Consider the following 22,078-nt stretch of genomic DNA (forward strand, 5'->3'; position numbering starts at 1 on the left):
ACACTTAATCATACTATTTGCATGATTTTACAATTCCTTCCTAGTTTTGTTCTATGATTGAAAACTTGCTTCCTAAGCCTTTAATTTGTGTATTTTAATTCTCCTTTATACCATTCGATGCCGTGACCTGTGTGTTAATTGTTTTCAAGCTTTATAGGGCAGGAATGGCTTGGAGGATGGAGAGGAGGCTTGCAAAAACGGAAGGAACACAAGAAACTAAGGAGATAACCAGCGAGCATCGACGCGTGCGCGTACCTGACGCGTACGCGTGGATTGGAGTTTGCACGGCAACGTGTGCGCGTGCCTGACGCGTACGCGTGACACGCGAAGATGACCAGCGACGTGTACACGTGACATGCGCGATCTGCAGAAATCACAAAAATGCTGGGGGTGATTTTGGGCCAAGTTTGGACCCAGTTTTCGGCCCAGAAACGCAGACTAAAGCCAAGGGACAAGCAGAGACTCAAGATTCATTCCTTCATTCATCAATTCACATAATTTTAGGTTTTAGATGTAGTTTCTAGAGAGAGGTTCTCTCCTCTCTCTAGGTTTTAGGATTTCTCTTAGGTTAGGTTTATTTCTTCTCCATTCCAGGTTCAATTTTCCTTTAATTTAGTTTCTCTTCTACTTTTATTTATTTTAGCATTCTAGTTTATTTATCTTTTCAATTTGGTTTATGAACTTCATGTTAGATTTGATTTCTCTATTTAATGCAATTTGAGGTATTTCATATTTATGATTTTAATTTATCTTTTTACATTCTTAGCTTGAATTGATTAATTGGAGACGCTTGAGTTATCAAACTCCTTTGCTGAGTGATAATTGAAAGTTGTTAGTTAATTTGAATTCTAATCATTCTAGTCTTTCCTTGGGAGTTGACTAGGACTTGAAGAATCAAATTGATTTATCCACTTGACCTACCTTCATAGTTAGAGGTTAACCAAATGGGAGCAAGGAACAATTCTCATCACAATTGATAAGAATAACTAGGATAGGACGTCCAGTTTTCATACCTTGCTAAGAGCTTTATTAGTTATTAATTTAATTCTTACAATTTAATTTTTCTTGTTCCTTATTCAAAAACCCCAAAAAGATAATCTTCCATAACCAATAATAAATACACCTCCTTGTAATTACTTGAGAGACGACCCGAGGTTTAAATACTTCGGTTATCAATTTTATTAGGAGTTTGTTCCTTGTGACAACTAAATTTTTGTACGAAAGGATTTTAGTTGGTTTAGAAACTATACTTGTGATAAACCCATATTTTATGATATATATTGTGCTCAATTTAAGTGATTTATTCAACCCTTCACCCACTTATTCATGTAAATTGCATGGTTTCACTTTTCCTTCCTTATTATGTGATATATGTGAAATACATGTTTCCTATGCTTTGAAATTATTTATTTTAATTACCCTTTATTACCATTCGATGCCGTGATTTGTGTGTTGAGAAGTTTCAGATCTTCTAAGGCAGGAATGACTTAAAGGATGGAAAGGAAACATACAAAAATGGAAGGAAAGCACAAAAATGGAGTTTTTGAAGAAACTGGCAGCGACGCGAACGCATGGACGACGCGGTCGCATGCCCAGCACGAAAAGGCAGCAACGCGAACGCATGAATGACGCGGACGCGCACCATGAGCAGAACACAGATGACGCGTACACGTGACCGAAGCAAACGTGTGACAAGGAAAACTCCAGATGACGCGACCGCGTGACCCACGCGGACGCGTGACAGACGCCACGCACCAGAAATTACAGAAAATGCTCCCAGCAATTTCTGAAACCCTTTTCGGCCCAGATCCAAGTCTAGAAGGCACAGATTAGAGGTTATAAAGTGGAGGAATGTATCCATTCATTATCATGTCTCCAATTATTCATTTTTCATAGTTTTGATGTAGTTTTTAGAGAGAGAGGTTCTCTCCTCTCTCTTAGGTTTTTAGAATTAGGATTCCTCTTAAAGGATTTAGAATTTCAACTCTTCATTAGGTTCAATATTCCTTTTACTTTATATTTCTCTTTTACTTTCAGATATTTTAATGTTATCCTTTAATTACTTATGTTGCCAGATTGGCGTATGAACTCTTTATGTTTAAATTGAATTTCTCTTATTAATGCATTTGAGGTATTTTAGATCATTGATTTTTATTTAGATTTTTTATATTATTGGCTTTAATTGATTAACTGGAAGCTCTTGAGTTATCAACTATCCGTGATTGGTTGTTATGTTGGCTAAATTGACTGGTATTCCACTAACTCTATTCTTTCCTTAGGAGTTGGCTAGGACTTGGGAATCTAACTAATTAGTTCACTTGACTTTCCCTTGCTTTCATAAGGGTTAACTAAGTGGGATTAACTTCCATTCTCATAGGAGTAACTAGGATAGGACTTCTGAATTTTCATACCTTGCCAAGAGTTTATTTTACAGTTATTTATTTATTTTATTTGTCATTTAAATTACTTGTTCCTTACTTTCAAAACCCCCAATTTACAAAACTCATAACCAATAATAAGAACACCTCCCTGCAGTTCCTTGAGAAGACGACCCGAGGTTTAAATACTTCGGTTATCAACTTAAAAAAGTGGTTTGTTACTTGTGACAACCAAAATGTTTGTACGAAAGGATTTTCTGTTGGTTTAGAAGCTATACTTACAACGCGAATACATATTTTCACATTTCTTTACCGATAGAAAATCCGATCGTTAAAATGGCGCCGTTGCCGGGGAACTACAAACGTGTGCCCTATTATTGGTTATTGTAAATATTTTTCTTTTACTTGTTTATTTGTTTTTGTTTTCTCCTTTTATTTCCATTAGCTACTATGAATTCTCACCCCTCTCGCTTTGAGTTTGGTTCTAATATTGTTGAAGGGAACGGAAGTTATAGCAGGAACATGCATCAAGGTCAGAGCAATCAAAGATGGATGGAGCCAAGAGGATCTGATCAAGCCTTTAGGCAACAACACCCTCCAAGATATCATGGGCAAGGACCACTCTACAATGCATACCAAGCTGATAGATATGGTGGACCCCCTTGTAATCACCAACAAGCCCCACCCTGTGCCTATAGACCATCCTCTCAACGTAGCTTTGAACCACCACACTCACAAGTTCCTTTTCACCACTCACCACCGTATGATCCTTATTTACCCCAATTCCAATCCAATCACTCCCTAACACCACCACTTCCCTATGTACCATGTCCATATCCATCACCTCAAGAATCACAGGCTCGCCTCAAGGAAACAGTAGATCAACTTCATACAACCCTTCATTAGCTGGAGCAAGCAATACATCATTTATCTTCCAGACGTTTAGACACTCAAGGAACTCCAATAGCTTTATGTGGAGAATCTAAGGACAAACGTAGCATGAAGGAGACACTAGAAACCCCAGTAGGCAGTAATGAGCATAACTTTGTTCTGGAACAATTAGAAGAAGCTCAAATTATCCAAGAAGAAGAAGTACTAATTGAAGATTTAGGAGATGCTGAACCTCCATGGGAATCCAGAGTTGTGAAAAATTCCGTCAAGGACGTTACAATTGATGCTAAGGAGGACAGTGCACAACCCCCAAAGCAGGTATTTCACGAAGAACTAGACGCGATAACCCAAGACGTAAGTTTTCTTGATGATGATAGTCTCAAGTCAAGTTCTCCTAGTAATGAACTCGCATCCGCACGTGAATTCTCTGAGATTGAAGAACCTTATCCAAGTGAATACGAAGATGATGTCGAGGTAGATTTTTCTCAACCTCCAACTTATGACTTGAGTGATGCGGAAGATATCGAAGACTTTGATCAAGACGTGGTCGCATTTGAAGAAGTTTACAAAGAAGTGGAGGAATTCGCAGAAGATTACAAGAGAGTAGAACTTACAGAACCACTGGAAACACCTATCCCAAGGCGATTACCACCTAATACAAGCTTCAAGTGGGTACAATCCTTAACTTTTATCTTTACTTTTCCACTTGAATATGGTTTGCTTGAAACAGATGGCCAGCTTAGAGCTCTCTGTAGTTTTAAGAGTAAGAGAAAAATGGCTCATACTCAGAGCTGGTGTACAAGATTCAATAAGGTTTCACGTTTCAATTCGAAGTGCAAGGATTGGTATCAAGTTCAATTGAATGGGTCACGGAAGATGTTTAGTCATCTTGGTGAGAATACAATTTCTAAACCGCCCAGATGGAAGCATATAGATCAAGACAAAAGCAGATTTAAAAGTAAAGTTTGGGATCCTGGAATCTATTCTGACATTCGTCACCTCGGGAGCCTGAGAACCTCTTTGAAACTGCTCAAAGGCTTCACATGCCTAGTTTGGGACCCCGGAGGCTGTTGGCATTCCAAACATTGGTGGAGATTTTTGGATGAATTTAAGCATAAGCCACCATAACAGGAAGCTCATCCAATGTCCAACTTAAGGACTTTAACTAAAAGTGCTAGGTGGGAGACAACCCACCATGGTATGGTCGTTTCTTTTTCAATTTTTATTTCGTACTGTTTGATTTTATGTTATATTATTTTTATTGAACCTGGATGTTATTCATAGCATTTACATTAGCATTGCATACTGCATAATTGCATACCTGCATATATATAAAAAAAGAGGAAGGCGTGCGACGCGACCGCACTGCTAACGCGTTCACGTCAGTTGAGAAAACCACCTCCCACGCGTCCGCGTCAATCACGCGAACGCGTGATCTGGAAATCGGCGTAAAAATCCAACGCCCAGAAATCTGGGCTGAAATCGTGCAGCTGGTGTGCATTTAGCACAACACGGCTCACGCGTTTGCGTCAATCACGCGAACGCGTCATTTGCAAAATACCCATCCCACGCGAAAGCGTGAGCGACGCGTCTGCGTCGCGTGGATTGCACAACACCCTAAATGGAGGCAGAGAGTTGCACTGAAACGAAGCTGAAATTGTGCTTTTAGCACAATTTTCAGCGACGCGGTCGCGTGCCTCACGCGACCGCGTCATTCATCCTTTTACCCATTCCATGCGATCGCGTCACTCACGCGATCGCGTCAACCCCATTCCACCCTAGCCACGCGATCGCGTGGATTCAAATTCACTAACCCCAGTGACGCGAAACCCTACCCCCATCGTGCCCCCATTCTCTTCCCCCCCCCCCAACCCCCTTCTGCTCCCTCTCTGCTCCCTACTCCAACACCACCACCCCAACCACCTCTGACTGCCGCACCACCCCCACCAACCCGGACCCACCGCGACGCCCACCCCCCTCCTTCTTCCTTCTCTCCTCCCTTCTCTCCCTTCCACCACTGCGGCCAGCCACCGCCACCGCGCCATCACCGCTGCGACTCCAACCACCATCACCCTCAACCCCTCCCTTCCTTCCTCCTTAACCCCCTCTCTACCATTACCCCAACCCAAAACCCCTTCCATCGAACAGCCACCTACCGCCGCGCCAACCACGGTTCGCCGCCGCACCGCCCTACGCCACTGCCGCATTGCCGCCAATACCACCCCACTCCCACCATCTCTCTTAGTTCCATACTTGTGCCTCTAACCACCAAGTTTCGCCGAACGCCACTTTTCTTTCATTCGTAGTTAGTTGCATATTTTTCAGTTTATGTTTAAAATTAGGCTAGTTAGAGATGCATGTTTGTAGTGGATTCTAGGTGGTTAGGTAGCTAGGATGTGGTTAGTGGATTTAGGCCTGCTAATTACGCCATACTTGTTGCTTATTTTACCTATTCTGCAATCTTGGTCTTGTTGTGATGTTAATACTGTTCATATGCTGTTCTTTACTGTTTCATGCTACTTTTACACTGCTCTTTCATGTTCATATTCCGTATATGTATTTGCAGATTTATTTTAATTTATATGAACTATTCTGCTTGCTGTTTATTACCCGGAAACATCCAATTTCAGCCAAAATGCTACCCAATTTTCTATAAATTGTTTTGCTTTTCATTCATGTTTTGGTTTTGGCAATTTGAATTTAGCATTCCTTAGCTTTTCCCAAACCACTTCATGAATGCACGGGCCAGCATTCTTATTCCTTTCGATTTCCTGGTTAATAAATTGCACTTTTGATGATTCGATTTTAATTTTTGCTATTTTTATATCATCATCAATAACCTGATATTTTTTAATATGAGTTGACTAGTCTTTAAATTTATGAATTTCTTGTTACTTAGGAAACAATTCTCAATGCCACTTACTTTAACTTTCTTTCTCCTAACTCACTGCTTTCCACTTTTTCACTTTTAACCACTTTTAACTTTCTAACTTCTCCCTTTGCCCTTTTTACTAACTCCTTCAACTTTTTAACTGATTATTGTTTCTCCTAATTAACAGATGTTCTACTTATAATATATTTTGGATTGTGATTTCTCATCTTAGCTTTTTAACTCCAAAACAATCCAAAATGCACAGTTATTCAACTCATTTCATAATTCTACTGCTTTTTTGCCACTATGTGCTTATATTGCTATTTGCCTACTTATTTTCCTGCTCTGTTCTTCCTTTATATCCTGGAATTTCTGCTTTTCAGGATGTCTGACCCTCAAAGAAAAGGAAAAGACAAGGCTACCACTGGTAAAAAGAAAAGAGGAGAATCCTCTATGTCTATCTTGGACATTATGCATGATGACTCCTGGCGGGAAAAGCACTTACCCCGCAGGAGAAGGCTGACCAGCTCCTCCCTACCAATGATCCCATTAAATTTGCAAACAGATACTGTGACCTGAAGTATCCAGTGTTTGCCACCTCCAGAAACCTATACCTGGAGCGAACTCTGAAAATTCCAGAAGAACTACAGCAGTACACCTCCGATCAGATCAAACAGCGAGGCTGGTTCTTCTTGGAGAGAAACCTGACAGAGGTCAATGCTTCCTGGGTAAGAGAGTTTTACTGCAACTATTTTAAGACTTCCCTGGATGCAGTGCACCTCAGAGGGAAACAGATACTGGTCACTGAAGAGGCCATTGAGGATATTCTGCAGCTTCAGCCTAAGTCAGATCATCCTGACGGTTACCAAAAGGCTGAAGAGGACATGCATTTTATGAGATTTGACTGGGATGCTGTCAAGCAGAGGATAGCCCTTGATCCGACTGTCCCATGGGTCATGGGTAAGAACACCACAATGCCTAAAGGAATCAAGCTTATGTATCTGAATAATGAGGCTCGGCTCTGGCACCAGATACTGAGCAACTTTGTTATGCCGAGCACTCATGAGACGGAGCTGCCTGCCACTATGATCACCCTTCTCTGGTGTGTGCTGGAGGGTAAGGACCTGTATCTGCCACGATTCATCCGGCACTATATGGCCAAGGTCCATGTCAGAGACACCCTCCCGTTCTTATATCTGATCACCCAGCTAGGCCGTCGAGCTGACGTGCCTTGGGAGCTTGCTGATGAGAAGCCACCTACTGCGGATTGCAAGAAGATTATCCCTCATAGCAGGAAGTTTCGGACTTTGGGCTATACACCTCCATTCCTCACCGCTTCTGATGAGACAGCCGCACCTTCAGCTGCCCCTTCTTCATCCACTACTGCACCAGCCCCACCCACTGCACCTCCAGCTGCTCCTGAGCCTATTTACCATTTGGTGCATCGACTCTTCGCCCGCTTGGATCGTATGGAGCGTCGCAACAAGCGACGTTATGAGCACGTCAAGTTGATGATCCGATCCGGCGGCGACATCCCCTCCGAGCTTGACACCCCTTCTGATACATCTGAGGTGGAGGAGGATGATCACGAGGAGGAGACACCTACCCAGGCTGCACAGGCAGGACCAGAGCAGGCTGCGCCACAGCAGGAGGTGCCACACCAGATTCAGGCCGCAGATCCAGAGATTCCTATCCAGTCAGAGCCTCCACTACAACAGACAGATCCTCCTACCCTCATCCAGTCCGCAGACCCTCAGGCCACCACAGAGACTCCAGCAGCCCATCCTTCCAGTGATGACACTCCTTCACACCCAGCTTAAGTAAGCATCGAGGACGATGCTTTATTTTAAGTGTGGGGAGGTAGCCATCCCTGGCATATCTTTTTGGTGAACCACTACAGACTCTTTTTATCTTATTTTGTTTATTTTTCTGTATTTTTATCTTTGTTTTTATTTTTCAGTACTTGCACACTGTTCTTTTGCTGTATTTTTACTTTATTTCCGCATTTTGCACTTTAGTTTATATTTTAGCCATTTAGTTTAGTTTGCAATTCTAAACTTATTAGTTATAGAATATGTGGATTAATTAGTATAGTTGACCCTTTTAGCATATGATAGTTTGGTTTAAATTGAAAATAAAAAGGAAGTAAACTAGAGACTTTAACATAATCAAAACAATCCACACACCTTGTATATACAACATTACATGTTAGTTAGTTAACAACATTTCTTCAAGGAGAAACACTAAAACTTTAAAGCCACCAAAAAAATTTTACATTGAGAATAATGGAAACTCTTAATTTCTACTTGTATGACATGTATAACTGATATATGATTTTTGAGCTAGAGAACACACAGCCTGTGAGTTTTAAGCTTAATTGTATGGTTACATTCAAACCATAATTTTTATTCCTGTGTGTTTTGCCCTTCTTTTTCATTCTGGTGTTCTTTACTTTGTTTTAATCTATATGTCCAATTATAGAGTATAGATACATACTAAGAGATGATTGAGGCCATCATTTGAATTTTTCCTCACTTATCCCAAAATTAGCCTACCTTTTACATCACCCTTGTTAGCCCCCTTGAGCTTTTTAATCCCCTCTTATTCTATAAATCACATTACTAGCCTTAAGCAGAAAAACAAAATAAAAATCCCAAGTTGAATCCTTGGTTAGCTTAAGATAGAAAGTGTGTATTGTTTAAGTGTAGGGAACTTTATGGGAACATGGATGATAGAAACAAAGGTGGAAAGTTAAAAAGAATAAAGATGTTTCAAAATAAAAATTTGGGAAGCATTCTCATGTGAAATCAAAACAATTGAATTACCATGTGCATTAAAAAAAATTTCGGTATTTAATTAAGGGGATACAAAAATTCCCCAATTGTAAAATAAAAAGAATCAATGCACATGGGATAAAATTAAAGTTAATGCACGAGTGATGAGCGGATATTTTATACGCTTTTTGGGGTTAATTTCATATAACTTTTAGTATGTTTTAGTTTATTTTCATTAGTTTTTAGGAAAAATTCATATTTCTGGACTTTAATATGAGTTGTGTATTTTTCTGTAATTTCAGATATTTTTCTGGCTGAAATTGAGGGAGCTGAGCAAAAATCTGATTCAGGCTGAAAAAGGACTGCTGATGCTGTTGGATTCTGACCTCCCTGCACTCAAAGTGGATTCTGACCTCCCTGCTTCCAATTGAGTTGGAAAGTAGACATCCAGGGCTTTCCAGCAATATATAATAGTCCATACTTTGCTCAAGGATAGATGATGTAAACTAGCGTTCAATGCCAGTTCTCTGCCCAATTCTGGCGTCCAGCGCCAGAAAAGGATTAAAAGTTGGAGTTCAACGCCAGAAATGGATCCAAACCTGGCGTTGAACGCCCAAAATGGTCTTGTGCACGTGAATTGCTTAAATCTCAGCCCCAGCACACACCAAGTGGGCCCCAGAAGTGGATCTCTGCACCATCTATCATAGTCTACTCACTTTTTGTAAACCTAGGCTACTAGTTTAGTATTTAAACAACTTTTAGAGACTTATTTTGGATCGGATGACATTCAGAAAAAAACTTTGTACTCCTTGACGGCATGAGTCTCTAAACCCCATTGTTGGGGGTGAGGAGCTCTGCTGTGTCTCGATGAATTAATGCAAGTATTTCTGTTTTCTATTCAAACATGCGTGTTCCTCTCTAAGATATCCATTCGCGCCTAACTGTGGAGAATGTGATGATCAGTGACACTCATCACCTTCCTCAACCCATGAACGTGTGCCTGACAACCACCTCCGTTCTATATCAGATTGAATGAATGTCTCTTAGATTTCTTAATCGGAATCTTCGTGGTGTAAGCTAGAATGATGGCGGCATTCAAGAGAATCCGGAAAGTCTAAACCTTGTCTGTGGTATTCCGAGTAGGATTCAGTGATTGAATGACTATGACGAGCTTCAAACTCGCGAGTGCTGAGCGTTAGTGACAGACGCAAAAGGAGGGTGAATCATATTCCAGCATGATCGAGAACCGACAGATGAATAGCCGTGCCGTGACAGGGTGCGTTGACCATTTTCACTGAGAGGAGGGGATGTAGCCACTGACAACGGTGATGCCCTTGCATAAAGCCAGCCATAGGAGGACGTGCATGCATGAATCAGAAGACAGAGGAAAGCAGAGATTCAGAACACAAAGCATCTCCAAAACTCCAACATATTCTCCATTACTGCATAACAAGTAACCTTTAATTCATGCTCTCTTGTTTATTCGCAATTCAACTGATAAATATAATTGACTTCCTGACTAAGAATTACAAGATAACCATAGACTGCTTCAAACCAACAATCCTCGTGGGATTCGACCCTTACTCACGTAAGGTATTACTTGGACGACCCAGTGCACTTGCTGGTTAGTCGTACGCGTTGTGGAAAGTGTGATTCACAATTCGTGCACCAAGTTTTTGGCGCCGTTGCCGGGGATTGTTCGTGTTTGGACAACTAACGGTTTCTTTTGTTGCTTAGATTAGGAAAAATTTCCCTTTTTAGTTTAGAGTCTCTTATTATTGTCGTGTTAAAATTTTAGAATCCTTATTTTCTTTCTTTAAAAAATCTTTTTTTTCAAAAATAATTTTTCTATTAAATCATGTGCCAAACTTTAAGTTTGGTGTTTTCTTGTTGATTTTTCTGTGTTTTTCAAAAAAATTTTAGTTTGGTTTTCTAAAAATTTTAAGTTTGGTGTTCTTCCTTCATGTTCTTGTGTTCTTGTGAGTCTTCAAAGTGTTCTTGAGTCTTCGTTGGGTCTTGATCTTAAAATTTTTAAGTTTGGTATTCCTTGGTGTTTTTCCCTCCAAAATTTTCGAAAACAAGGAGCATTAGATCTAAAAATTTTAAATCTTGTGCTATTTTATTATTTTTCTCTTTCCTCACTAAATTCAAAAATATCTTTTCTCTCTAATTTTAAAACAATTTTCGAAAATTATTTTTAAAAATCCAGATTTTTTTTTCAAAATTTAAAATCTTTTCCAAATCATATCTTTTTCAAAACTTCCTTACCACTTTCTCTTTCCTCATTTTTTTTTCGAAAATCTTCACCTATTTTTATTTAGTTTATTTTAATTTATTTTCGAAATAAAGAAATAAATAAATAAATAAAAATAAAATTTTTACTTGACATCATCCCCCTTTCTCCATCATGGATCTAAGTGGAAATGAACAGTCCAGGAGGACTCTGGGGTCATATTCTAACCCCTCTACTGCTTCATATGGGAGTAGTATCTGCATACCCTCCATTGGAGTCAGTAGCTTTGAGTTGAATCCTCAGCTCATTATCATGGTGCAGCAAAGTTGCCAGCATTCCGGTCTTCCACAGGAAGAACCTACAGAGTTTCTGGCACAGTTTCTACAGATTGCTGACACAGTACATGATAAAGAAATAGATCAGGATGTCTACAGACTATTACTGTTTCCATTTGCTGTAAAAGATCAAGCTAAGAGGTGGTTGAATAACCAACCTAAGGCCAGCATAAGGACATAGAAACAGCTAACAGAAAAATTCTTGAATCAATACTTTCCCCCAAAACGGATGACACAACTAAGGCTGGACATCCAAGGCTTCAAACAAGGAGATAATGAATCTCTTTATGATGCCTGGGAGAGATACAGAGAGATGCTACGAAAATGCCCCTCTGAAATATTTTCAGAGTGGGTTCAGTTAGACATCTTCTATTATGGGCTTGCAGAAGGAGCTCAGATGTCTTTGGATTACTCAGCTGGTGGATCTATCCACATGAGAAAGACAATTGAAGAGGCTCAAGAGCTCATTGATACAGTTGCCAGGAATCAGCATCTGTACCTAAGCAGTGACCCTTCCATGAAAGAAGAGGTTAAAACAGCAACTGTTGAACTCAGTCTTGTGAAACAAGCTGCTGAATTCAATCAGCAATTGGATTTCCTAACAAAGCAGTTAGCCAAATTGAAAGATAGACTACAAGAGACAAGGATGGCTAATATACATATGGAAGAACAGTTTAAGCAAACAAAGCAGCAGCTGTCAAGGCAAATAACAGAAGAATGCCAAGCAGTTCAATTAAGAAGTGGGAAAACATTAAATACCCCACCTCAAGGCAACAAGAAGCTAAGAAATGAGCAAACCACCCAAAATTCACCTGAGGACAGTAAGAGCCCAGGGAAAAGTAATTCTGGAACTAAAACGCCAGAAATTTGGTGGAAGGCTAGCGCTGAACGCCCAGACCATGCTCAGGACTGGCGTTCAACACCAGAAACAAGGCAAAACTGGCATTCAACGCCAGAAATGGGCAAGGATCTGGCGTTGAACGCCCAAATTGGGCAAGATCTGGCGCTGAACGCCCAAAATAGGCACAGTTCTGGCGTTCAGATGCCAGGAACAGACAAGGAGTTGGCGTCTAACGTCACTCCAGTTTCTAACTCTGGCACTCAATTGCCAGTGAGGGATCAGACACACACAAATGCTGATAACAACCCCTCTAAAAAGGCTTCTTCAACCACTTCTGTAGGCAATAAACCTGCAGCAACTAAGGTTGAGGAATATAAAGCCAAGATACCTTATCCTCAAAAACTCCGGAAAGAGGAGCAGGATAAGCAATTTGCTCGCTTTGCAGATTATCTCAGGACTCTTGAAATAAAGATTCCATTTGCAGAAGCACTTGAGCAAATACCTTCTTATGCCAAGTTCATGAAAGAGATCTTGAGTCATAAAAAGGATTGGAGAGAAACAGAAAGAGTTCTCCTCACTGAAGAATGCAGTGCAGTCATTCTGAAGAGCTTTCCTGAAAAGCTTAAAGACCCGGGGAGTTTTCTGATACCATGCATATTAGAAGGTAATTGCACCAAGACAGCTTTATGCGATCTTGGGGCAAGCATCAACCTAATACCTGCATCCACTATCAGAAAGCTTGGCTTAACTGAAGAAGTTAAACCAACCCGGATATGTCTCCAACTTGCTGATGGTTCCACTAAATACCCATCAGGCGTGATTGAAGACATGATTGTCAGAGTTGGGCCATTCGCCTTTCCCACTGACTTTGTTGTGCTGGAAATGGAGGAGCACAAGAGTGCTACTCTCATTCTAGGAAGACCCTTCCTAGCAACTGGACGATCCCTCATTGACGTCCAACATGGGGAAATAACCCTGAGAGTCAATGATGATGAATTCAAGTTGAACGCTGTCAAAGCCATGCAGCATCCAGACACATCAAAAGACTGCATGAAAGTTGATCTTATTGATTCTTTGGTAGAAGAGATCAACATGGCTGAGAGTCTTGAATCAGAATTGGAAAACATCTTTAAAGATGTTCAGCCTGATTTAGAGGATTCAGAGGACATGAAAGAGCCTCTGAAATTTCTTCTGGAAGAGGAAAAACCTTCTAAACCCGAGCTCAAGCCATTACCACCATCCTTGAAATATGCGTTTCTGGGAGAAGGTGACACTTTTCCAGTGATTATAAGCTCTGCTTTAAATTCACAGGAAGAGGAGGCACTTATTCAAGTGCTAAGGACACACAAGACAGCTCTTGGGTGGTCCATAGGTGACCTTAAGGGCATAAGCCCAGCTAAATGCATGCACAAAATCTTATTGGAGGATAATGCCAAACCAGTGGTTCAACCACAGAGGCGGCTAAATCCAGCCATGAAAGAAGTGGTGCAGAAAGAGGTCACCAAATTACTAGAGGCTGGGATTATTTATCCTATTTCTGATAGCCCCTGGGTGAGCCCTGTCCAAGTCGTCCCAAAAAAGGGAGGCATGACAGTGATTCATAATGAAAAAAATGAATTGGTTCCTACAAGAACAGTTACAGGGTGGCGCATGTGTATTGACTACAGAAGGCTCAATACAGCCACCAGAAAGGATCATTTTCCTTTACCATTCATAGACCAGATGCTAGAAAGACTAGCAGGTCATGATTATTACTGCTTTTTGGATGGCTACTCAGGCTATAACCAGATTGCAGTAGATCCCCAGGATCAAGAGAAAACAGCATTCACATGTCCATCTGGAGTGTTTGCTTATAGAAGGATGCCATTTGGGCTATGTAATGCGCCTGCAACTTTCCAGAGATGCATGCTCTCTATTTTCTCTGATATGGTGGAAAATTTTCTGGAAGTCTTCATGGATGACTTCTCAGTATATGGAGACTCATTCAGCTCCTGTCTTGATCACCTGAAACTTGTTCTGAAAAGATGCCAAGAGACCAACCTAGTTTTAAACTGGGAAAAATGTCACTTCATGGTGACTGAGGGAATTGTCTTTGGGCATAAAATCTCAAACAAGGAAATAGAGGTAGATCAAGCTAAAATAGAGGTAATTGAAAAATTACCATCACCCGCCAATGTTAAGGCAATCAGAAGCTTTCTGGGGCATGCAGGATTCTATAGGAGGTTTATAAAGGATTTTTCAAAAATCGCAAAACCTCTAAGCAATCTGCTAGCTGCTGACACGCCATTTGTGTTTGACACAGAGTGCCTGCAGGCGTTTGAAACGCTGAAAGCTAAGCTGGTCACAGCACCAGTCATTTCTGCGCCAGACTGGACGTTACCATTTGAGCTAATGTGTGATGCCAGTGATCACGCCATTGGTGTAGTATTGGGACAGAGGCATGACAAGCTTCTGCATGTCATTTATTATGCTAGTCGCGTTTTAAATGATGCCCAGAAAAACTACACAACCACAGAAAAAGAATTACTTGCAGTGGTTTACGCCATTGACAAGTTCAGATCATACTTAGTAGGATCAAAAGTGATTGTGTATACTGATCATGCTGCTCTTAAATATCTACTCACAAAGCAGGATTCAAAACCTAGGCTCATCAGATGGGTGTTGCTTCTGCAAGAGTTTGATATAGAAATAAGAGACAGAAAAGGGACAGAGAACCAAGTAGCTGATCATCTGTCCCGGATAGAGCCAATAGAAGGGACGCCCCTCCCCTCTCTTGAGATCTCTGAGACTTTTCCGGATGAGCATTTATTTGCCATTCAGGAAACACCATGGTTTGCCGATATTGCAAACTATAAAGCTGCAAGGTTCATACCCAAGGAGTACAACAGGATACAAAAGAAGAAATTAATTACTGATGCAAAGTACTACTTGTGGGATGAACCCTATCTCTTTAAGAGATGTGCAGACGGAATAATCCGTAGGTGTGTGCCTAGAGAAGAAGCACAGAGGATCCTATGGCACTACCATGGATCACAATATGGAGGCCATTTTGGAGGTGAGCGAACAGCCACCAAGGTCCTCCAATGTGGCTTCTATTGGCCCACACTCTATAAAGATTCCCGAGAGTTTGTACGTAACTGTGACAGCTGCCAAAGAGCTGGCAATCTGCCTCATGGTTACGCCATGCCTCAACAAGGAATCTTGGAGATTGAGTTGTTTGACGTATGGGGAATTGACTTCATGGGACCTTTCCCACCATCATACTCAAACACTTATATTCTGGTGGCAGTTGATTATGTATCAAAATGGGTTGAGGCCATTGCCACACCCACCAGTGATACTAAAATGGTGCTGAAGTTCCTCCAGAAACATATCTTTAGCAGGTTCGGTGTCCCTAGAGTACTAATCTGTGATGGTGGCACCCACTTCTGCAATAAATAGCTTTACTTTGCCATGGGTCGGTATGGGACTCGCCACAAGGTGGCTACTCCATATCATCCACAAACTAATGGGCAAGCTGAAGTCTCTAACAGAGAATTAAAGAGAATCCTGGAACGGACAGTAAATACCCGTAGAAAGGATTGGGCACGGAGCTTGGATGATGCTCTGTGGGCTTACAAAACAGCATTCAAGACCCCTATAGGGACCTCTCCACACCAACTCGTGTATGGTAAGGCATGTCACCTGCCCGTGGAACTGGAACATAAGGCCTACTGGGCAACCAAATTCCTAAACTTTGATGCCAAATTAGCAGGAGAAAAACGATTGCTCCAGCTAAATGAGCTAGAGGAATTCAGATTCACAGCTTTCGAAAATGCCAAGCTTTATAAAGAGAAATAAAAAAAGTGGCATGACAAAAAGCTGTCATCTAGAATCTTTGAACCAAGACAAAAGGTTCTGTTGTTTAACTCTAGACTCAGGCTATTCCCCGAGAAACTGAAATCCCGGTGGAGGGGACCATACGTGATTACAAGTGTATCACCATATGGTTATGTGGAGCTTCAAGATATTGATTCTGATAAGAAGTTCATTGTCAATGGACAAAGAATCAAGCACTATCTTGAAGGAAACATTGAGCAAGAATGCTCAAGGCTGAAGCTAGATTAAAAGCTCAGCAAGGTCCAGCTAAAGACAATAAAGAAGCGCTTCCTGGGAGGCAACCCAGCCATGGGGCAACAATCCTCTAAGCATTTTGCCCTATTTTTATTTTTATTTGTTTATATAAAGTTCACTGACACTAAGGTGAGGAATCATTTGTATAAGTCCACAGAGTTACAGAAGGACTCGGCACACAAAACAGAGAAAAAGAGCTCACTGGCAAGAAAAAGCCAGTAAAAGTGTATTTTGGGCGTTTAACGCCTAAAATGGGCATCCACTGGGCGTTGAACGCCAGTAATGGTAGCAATCTGGGCGTTCAACGCCAGAAATGGGCACCCACTGGGCGTTGAACGCCAGTAATGGCAGCAGTTGGGCATTGAACGCCCAGGAGAGCAGCATTTGGGCGTTGAACGCCCAAAACAGGCAGTGTTTGGGCGTTCAAACGCCAGAATGGCAGGGAGGAGACAAGACTCATTTTTATTCAAATATTTTCATTCTAAATCTTGATTTTCATACTTCAATTCAAGATTTCTTGCATAAACATGTTAAGAACCTTGATTTCTAAATTCCATAATTTCTAAAAACCCTACCCTAAAAATATCAAATGTATTTTAATCCATAAGCACCAGGCCTCTTTGCAAATTCAATCCAACTCTTTTCAAAACTTTTTTTTACAAATCTATCTTTTCAACTCATCAATATCTTTTTCAAAACCTCCACTTTATCTTTTTCAAAATCTAAATCTATCTTTTTCAAAAATCTTTCATATCCTCTCAATTTTAAACTATATCTTCTCTTATCATATCTTCTATCTTATCTTTTCCAAATAAATCTTTTTATCATATCTTTATCTCTTCTTTTTCGAAAAACCCACCCTCCCTCCCTATAAATTTGAGTTCGGCCTCCCTCCCCTCCCATCAACAATTGTACCTAGCTCTCCTTCTATCCCTCTCCTTTCTTTTCTTTTGCTTGAGGACAAGCAAACCTCTAAGTTTGGTGTGTTTATCCGCGATCACTAAGATCATGGCTCCCAAAGGAAAACAACCCACTCCAAGAGGCAAGAAAGAGAGCATTCCAAAACCACTTTGGAATCAAGGGAAGTTCTTATCTAAAGAACATTCAGACCATTATAACAAAATAATGGGTCTGAGATCAGTGATCCCGGAAGTTAGATTCGATCTGAAAGAAGATGAATATCCGGAGATCCAGGAGCAAATTCGAATCAGGAACTGGGAAGTCCTAGCTAATCCTGAAATGAAAGTGGGAAGGAATATGGTCCAGGAGTTCTATGCTAATATGTGGCAGACTGACAAGCAAAAACTATCTGGAACTGCTTTCTATGAATATCGGACCATGGTCAGAGGAAAGATTGTTCATACCATCCCTGATAAGATCAGAGAGATCTTAAAGCTACCTCAGCTGAAAGACGATCCAGACTCCTTCAACAGGAGAATGATGAGAACAGACAAGGGCCTGGATAAGATTCTAGAGGACATATGTATCCCTGGAGCCAGATGGACCACCAACACAAAGGGTGTCCCAAATCAACTCAAGAGAGAGGATCTCAAACCAGTCGCCAGAGGATGGCTGGACTTCATTGGGCATTCTCTGTTGCCTACTAGCAACCGTTCTGAAGTCATAGTTAAAAGAGCAGTGATGATCCATTGCATCATGATGGGAAAGGAAGTGGAGGTTCATCAGCTGATCTCAGCTGAATTCTACAAAATTGCTAACAAAAATTCTAAAGAGGCCAGGTTGGCTTATCCAAGCGTGATTTCTCTACTCTGCAAGGACGCCGGAGTAAGAATGGGAATAACTGAGTATATCTCAGTTGAGAAACCAATCACCAAAGCATCAATGGAAAAATAACAAGCGCAGGAGGATCCCACCAAGAAGAAAACACAGGAATTTCTCCCAGAAATCCCTCAATCTGAATACTGGGAGTACCTTGAGATGTCTGTCACCAAGATCCAGGAAGCTATGGAGCAAATAATAAAAGAACAGAAGGAACACAGTCAAATTCTTACCTATATGTTTAAAGAACAAGAAGAGTGGTGCACGAAATTATTACTCTCTTACAATTTCGCACACATGACCAGCAAGTGCACTGGGTCGTCCAAGTAATACCTTACGTGAGTAAGGGTCGAATCCCACGGAGATTGTTGGTTTGAAGCAATCTATGGTTATCTTGTAAATCTTAGTCAGGAAGTCAATTATGTTTATCAGTTGAATTGTGAATAACCAGTAGAGCATAAATTAAAAGTTACTTGTTGTGCAGTAATGGAGAATATGTTGGAGTTTTGGAGATGCTTTGTCCTCTGAATCTCTGCTTTCCTCTGTCTTCTGATTCACGCACGCACGTCCTCCTATGGCAAGCTGTGTGTTGGTGGATCACCGTTGTCAATGGCTACCTTCCATCCTTCCAGTGAAGACTACGCTCACGTGCTCTGTCACAACACGGCTAATCACCGGTTGGTTCTCGATCCGGTTGGAATAGGATTTACTATCCTTTTGCGTCTGTCACTAACGCCCAGCCTTCAGGAGTTTGAAGCTCGTCACAGTCATTCAATCATTAAATCCTACTCGGAATACCACAGACAAGGTTTAGACTTTCTGGATTCTCATGAATGCCGCCATCAGTTCTAGCTTATACCACGGAGATTCTGATTAAGGAATCTAAGAGATACTCATTCAGTCGGATATAGAACGGAGGTGGTTGTCAGGCACACGTTCATGGTTTGAGGAAGGTGATGAATGTCACGGATCATCACCTTCATCACAGTTAAGCGCGAATGAACATCTTAGATAGGAACAAGCGTGTTTGAATGGAAAACAGGAATACTTGCATTAATTCATTGAGACACAGCAGAGCTCCTCACCCCCAACAATGGGGTTTAGAGACTCATGCCATCAGAGAATACAAAGTTTAGATCTGAAATGTCATGAGATACAAAATAAGTCTCTAAAAGTTGTTTAAATACTAAACCAGTAGCCTAGGGTTACAAAATATGAGTGGACTATGATGGATAATGCAGAGATCCACTTCTGGGGCCCACTTGGTGTGCTGGGGCCCACTTGGTGTGTGCTGGGGCTGAGACTTTAAGCAATTCACGTGCAGAGGCCATTTGTGGAGTTGAACGCCAGTTTTTGTGCCAGTTTGGGCGTTCAACTCCAATTTTTGATCCTTTTCTGGCGCTGGACGCCAGAATTGGGCAGAGGACTGGCGTTGAACGCCAGTTTACGTCATCTATCCTTGTGCAAAGTATGGACTATTATATATTGCTGGAAAGCCCTGGATGTCTACTTTCCAATGCAATTGGAAGCATGCCATTTCAAGTTCTGTAGCTCCAGAAAATCCAATTTGAGTGCAAGGAGGTCAGAATCCAACAGCATCAGTAGTCCTTTTTCAGCCTGAATCAGATTTTTGCTCAGCTCCTTCAATTTCAGCCAGAAAAATACCTGAAATTACAGAAAAACACACAACTCATAGTAAAGTCCAGAAATATGAATTTTTCCTAAAAACTACTAGAAATAGACTAAAAACTAACTAAAACATACTCTAAACTATATGAAATTATCCCCAAAAAGCGTATAAAATATCCGCTCATCACAACACCAAACTTAAACTGTTGCTTGTCCTCAAGCAACTAGACAAATAAAATAGAATACTAATAGGTTGAGAAGCAATAATATCTCAGAGTTTTTGATTGAAGCTCAGATCCTAATTAGATGAGCGGGACTAGTAGCTTTTTGCTTCTGAACAGTTTTGGCATCTCACTTTATCCATTGAAGCTCAGAGTGATTGGCATCTATAGGAACTCAGAATTCAGATAGTGTTATTGATTCTCTTAGTTCAGTGTGAAGATTCTTGAACACAGCTTCTTTATGAGTCTTGGCCGTGGCCCTAAGCACTTTGTTTTCCAGTATTACTACCGGATACATAAATGCCACAGACACATAACTGGGTGAACCTTTTCAGATTGTGACTCAGCTTTGCTAAAGTCCCCAATTAGAGGTGTCCAGAGTTCTTAAGCACACTCTTCTTTTTGCTTTGGACCTTGACTTTAACCGCTCAGTCTCAAGTTTTCACTTGACACCTGCACGCCACAAGCACATGGTTAGGGACAGCTTGGTTTAGCCGCTTAGACCAGGACTTCAGTCCTTTAGGCCCTCCTATCCACTGATGCTCAAAGCCTTGGGATCCTTTTTAATTGCCCTTGCCTTTTGGTTTTAAGGGTTATTGGCTTTTTCTGCTTGCTTTTTTTTTTTCTGCAAGCTTTGTTCTTTGCTGCTTTTTCTTGCTTCAAGAATCATTTTTATGATTTTTCAGATTATCAATAACATGTCTCATGTTCATTATTCTTTCAAGAGCCAACATATTTAACAGTCTTAAACAACAAATTCAAAAGACATATGCACTGTTCAAGCATTCATTCATAAGACAGAAAGCATTGCCACCACAGTTAACCAATTAGAATTTGTTTTATTTAAACTTGAAATTTTATTGCTTCTTATTCAAAAGATCTACTACTTTATTCATGTTTAATGATGATGAGAAAAATAAACTATAGCTTAATTGGAGATAAAATCAAAATAGATATTAATTACTACTATATGACTTCTAAGGTAAACTTTTTATAAGGACACTGTCACAGAGTTAAGGCAGAAATTGGAAATTAACAACCTTTATTCTGGGGGTATGGGGGTTCCTCTGATCCTTGGGAGGCTTGGTATTACAGAAGACTTTTGGCGCTTCAGTTCCCTTAAGTCACGTCCCTGCTCCTCTTGTTCTTTAAGTATATGGGTCAGCATTTGACTGTGTTCCTTCTGTTGTTTTATTATTTGCTCCATAGCTTCCTGTAGCTTGGTGACAGACGTCTCAAGATATTCCCAATACTCCGCTTGAGGAATTTCTGGGAGGAATTCCTGTGCTCTCTTCTTGATAAGATCCTCCTGTGCTTGTTGTCTCTCCATTGATGCTTTGGTGATTGACTTTTCAATTAGGATATATTCAGTTATTCCCATCTTGACTCCAGCGTCCTTGCAGAGCAGAGAAATCACGCTTGGATAAGCCAACCTGGCCTCTTTTGAATTTTTGTTAGCAATCTTATAGAGCTCAGTTGAAATCAGCTGATGAACCTCCACTTCCTTTCCCATCATGATGCAATGAATCATCACTGCTCTTTTAACTGTGACTTCAGAACGGTTGCTGGTGGGCAACAGAGAACGCCCAATGAAATCCAGCCATCCTCTGGCAACTGGTTTGAGATCCTCCCTCTTGAGTTGATTTGGGGCGCCCTTTGTGTTGGTGGTCCACCTGGCTCCAGGGATACATATGTCCTCTAGAATCTTATCCAGGCCAATGTATACTCTCATCATCCTCCTGTTGAAGGAGTCTGGATCATCCTTTAGCTGAGGTAGCTTTAATATCTCTCTGATCTTGTCAAGGGTGGTATGAACAATCTTTCCCCTGACCATGGTCCGAAATTCGTAGCAGGCTGTTCCAGATAGTCTTTGCTTGTCAGTCTGCCACATATTAGCATAGAACTCCTGGAACATGTTCCTTCCTACTTTCGTTTCAGGATTAGCTAGGACTTCCCAGTTCCTGATTCGAATTTGCTCCTGGATCTCCGGATATTCATCTTCTTTCAGATCA

Source organism: Arachis ipaensis, chromosome B6 (assembly GCF_059453495.1).
Source record: "Arachis ipaensis isolate K30076 ecotype BB chromosome B6, ASM5945349v1, whole genome shotgun sequence".
NCBI classification, from domain to species: domain Eukaryota; kingdom Viridiplantae; phylum Streptophyta; class Magnoliopsida; order Fabales; family Fabaceae; genus Arachis; species Arachis ipaensis.